We start from the raw sequence: 3,445 nt of genomic DNA, 5'->3' as shown, positions 1-3,445 counted from the left end.
TGACCTGCAGCAGATGCTGGCGCGGTCTCTGCCATGACCTCAGCACTCACTATTACTTCCACCCCCGCAGCTTCTCACGGAGGGCCCTGGGACTCCATTCTCTTATTGATGGGTATTTAGATTGTTCCCAATGTTTTGCTTTAGACATAATACTGAGGTGACGGGAGGCCAGGGGATTGTCAAGGGTGGGGGGAAAAAGGGGACATATGTAATACCCTTTGTAATACTTTAAGCAATAAAAAAAAATAGAAAAAAAATACTGCGGTGTGGATTTTTACACGCCTGCCAGAGTTGCTCCTGCTTATATACGTTGGGGTGAAACGGCTTAGTCTTAGACTATGTGCATCTTCAGCCACTAGATATTGATAAATTGCTCTTCATTTTAGTTGTGTTCAGTTTCTAGTCCCACCAGCAGTGCACAAAATTTCCTATCTCTCCACACTCTCAACAAACCTGGTATTATCGAACTCTTCAGTTTTTGCTAATCTCATGTGTACAAAATGGTACTTCACTGTGGTTTCAACTGAAATTTCCCTGGTTGATAGTGAGGTTGACATATTTTCATATGTGTACTGGCCATACTTGCTTTCTCTTCTGTGAAATGGCTGTTCGTGTCTTTTGCTCATTTTTCTATTAGGTTGTTTGGCTTTTTCTTATTGATATATAGGAATTTTTTTATATGTGCTGAATTATAATCCATTGTTTGTTATATGTGTTGCAAGTATCTTCCCTCAGTTTGTGGTCTGTCTCTTTGTGTGTGTGTGTGTGTGTGTGTGTGTGTGTGTGTGTGTGTGTTTGTGTGTTTGGAGTAACAGAATTTTAAAATTTTTTATTATGCTTGAGTTTAGCAATATTTTCCCTCATAATTTTTTTTTCTTTTTTTGTTGTTGGTTTTGTTTAAGAAATTCTTCATTAATCCTGGCACATGGTGGGAATTCAATAAATGTTGGCTATGAGTTGGGGATGGAAGAAGGGGCTGGTTTCAGATGGGGGCCGGGGCGGGGGGAGATTACTGTAGTGAAGAGGGTGCTTTAATCAGCGGAAGGGAGCTGTCCAGGGAGCAGTAGGTCTGTGTGCATGAGAAAGGCTGGTTGAACGTGGGAACTGTAATTGTCCAGCACACTACCCTCCCCCAGGGAGAATGTGTAGAATGTGTAGAATGTGTAGAGTGAGCAATGATGGGGGCACAGAGCCCTGGAAGGTGTCTGGAAAGCAGGAGGAGAATGGGGAAGGTTGTGGGGCCATATGGAGAGTTCTTAAATGTGTCTGTGGGGTGACTTCTTATGCACTCCTTCAGAGGCATGGAGGTCACTGGGAGTGCTCTGGGCATAGAGGCTAGATAAATGGGCAGAGGACTGCAGAGGAGGCAACTCCTCCCTGACCAACCCCTGGCAGTTAAGGGAAGAGAGGGGAGCAATACCCAGAGGAGATAGCTCTAAGGCAGGGCTTGGGGAGATGCTGGAGCATGTTCATCGTGTGAGCCCCAAGAAGGACTATATCTGCCAAGAACTCCTTGTGGTTAACTGGGCCCAAATTCATAACCAGAGTCTAGCAGCCATTGCTGACAGAGGCCTCTCAAGCACACGGCATTTGAGGGGAAAGCTACAGACTGAGCTGCCAGCCTCTTGCATTGTGTTCCTGACAACTGAGTCAACCTTGGCTTTGTCTTTATACCAATAGAACTGAAAGCTGCCCTGTCCTATCAGAACTGCACAGCTATATCCTCATTTGCATCTATACTGCCCAATCAGAGCAGCTCCATAACAGCCAATCAGAATGCACAATTCTAACCAATCAGGACTATGAGGTTTGGACCAATTAGACAGTGCAGATTTGGAATCTCTATTTGAATAAAATGGACCAATTAGTAACCAGGGCGGGAACTTTCTGAAAGGCAGCCTCCCTTTTGTCTCCGTTGAGTGCACTTTCCGTTTCCACCGGAGGCTGTTTCCCAGCTTTGCCAACTGTTCATCTGACTAAAGTTTCTTCTTTTTCTGCACCCAGATTTGAGATTATTGTTGACATTAGTTTGGTGGCAATTAACTTTTGTTGACACCAGGCCTGCAGGGAAGTGAACCAGGAGAAGGTGGGGTACCCAAGGCTGTGGGGACCTGGCAGAAGCAGAACAGCAGCTCTGGGTAGGGTTGGGGCTTTCACCTTCAGATGAAGGAAGAGCCACTTCTTGGAAACTTGGGGAGACAGATGCTGGGCAAAGTTGGGCAGGACCTGAAGAGAGCCCCCTCCATTGAGCTTTGTCTGCTTGGCACAGGGAAGGGCCAGTGAGCATTTGATGGGTGAATTGTCTTGGCAAATAAGGTAGAAAATGGAATCCACTAAGCTAAGATTGAGGTGTCGGGGAGTTAAGGCTGTGGAGAGGGAAGATTTGGAAGGGCCACCATGAAGGGAGATGACACAGCTTCCCCAGGTGATGGTCTCTAGGGGCCCACGTCCACTGAGTCACAGGCAAACACCTTTCTACAAGAGGCTGGCAGATAAGGCCTTGCCTCAAGGCCCCTTCTTCAGAGAGAGATGGCCACCACCACAGCCCATGACACCAAACACCCTGGGCCTGTCCTCAGATCTCCACCCTCCACCCCCTCCCTGGGCCCATCACCATCATCGCCTCCCGAAGGAACAGCTTTCTAGCTGGGCTCCTGCTGCCACCTGGCCCCTCCCGTTCTTCCCTCATTCTCCATCCAGCAGCCTGAAAGCTCTATTAAAATGAGATTTGATTGTGTCACTGCTGCTCTAAACACTTCGGTGACTTCCACAGCTCTTCAAACAAAGGCCAAATTCCAGACCGTTGCCACAAGGCCCTGCTGGGCTGGCCACTGCTGGTCCTCCGGCCTCATCTCCAACAGTGCCTCCTGGCTTGTCCATCATCTCCCCCCCAAACCCCTCACACACACACACACACACACACACACACACACACACACACACACAGAGAGACACACACAGACACACACACACATACAGAGACACACACAGACACACACACACACACTTTGGGCTGTGCTTTATTACCTGGACCAATGACAAAACCCTTCCCTGTCTCAGCCCTCTGTAGAGTTCCCTCTGCCTGGGACTCTTCCCCTCACTGTCACCTGCTGAGGCCAACTTCTCACTCTGGTCCTCAGCTAAATGGCACTTCCTCTGGGAAGCCTTCCCAGATCTCCCAATGTAAACTAGATGCCCTCCTATTGTAATAGCTCCTCTAGCCCTCCACTTTCCGTTTTCACACTTACTGCAGTGTATAATTATGTATAAATGTATGTGACGCTTTGTTTGACATCTGTGTTCCCCACCAGATTATAAACTCCATGAGGCCAGTGCTATTTGGGACTGTTTTGTTCATATACATCCTCAGCGCCTAGCACAGAATCTGGCACATAGTGGAACTCGTTAATGTCTGTTTGTTTGGTTTTTAATTGACTTTAGAGAA

Source organism: Myotis lucifugus, unplaced genomic scaffold (assembly GCF_000147115.1).
Source record: "Myotis lucifugus unplaced genomic scaffold, Myoluc2.0 scaffold_138, whole genome shotgun sequence".
In the NCBI taxonomy this organism is placed as follows: Eukaryota; Metazoa; Chordata; class Mammalia; order Chiroptera; family Vespertilionidae; genus Myotis; species Myotis lucifugus.
The sequence above is the reverse complement of the archived record's forward strand: the minus strand, read 5'-3'. Positions refer to the sequence as shown.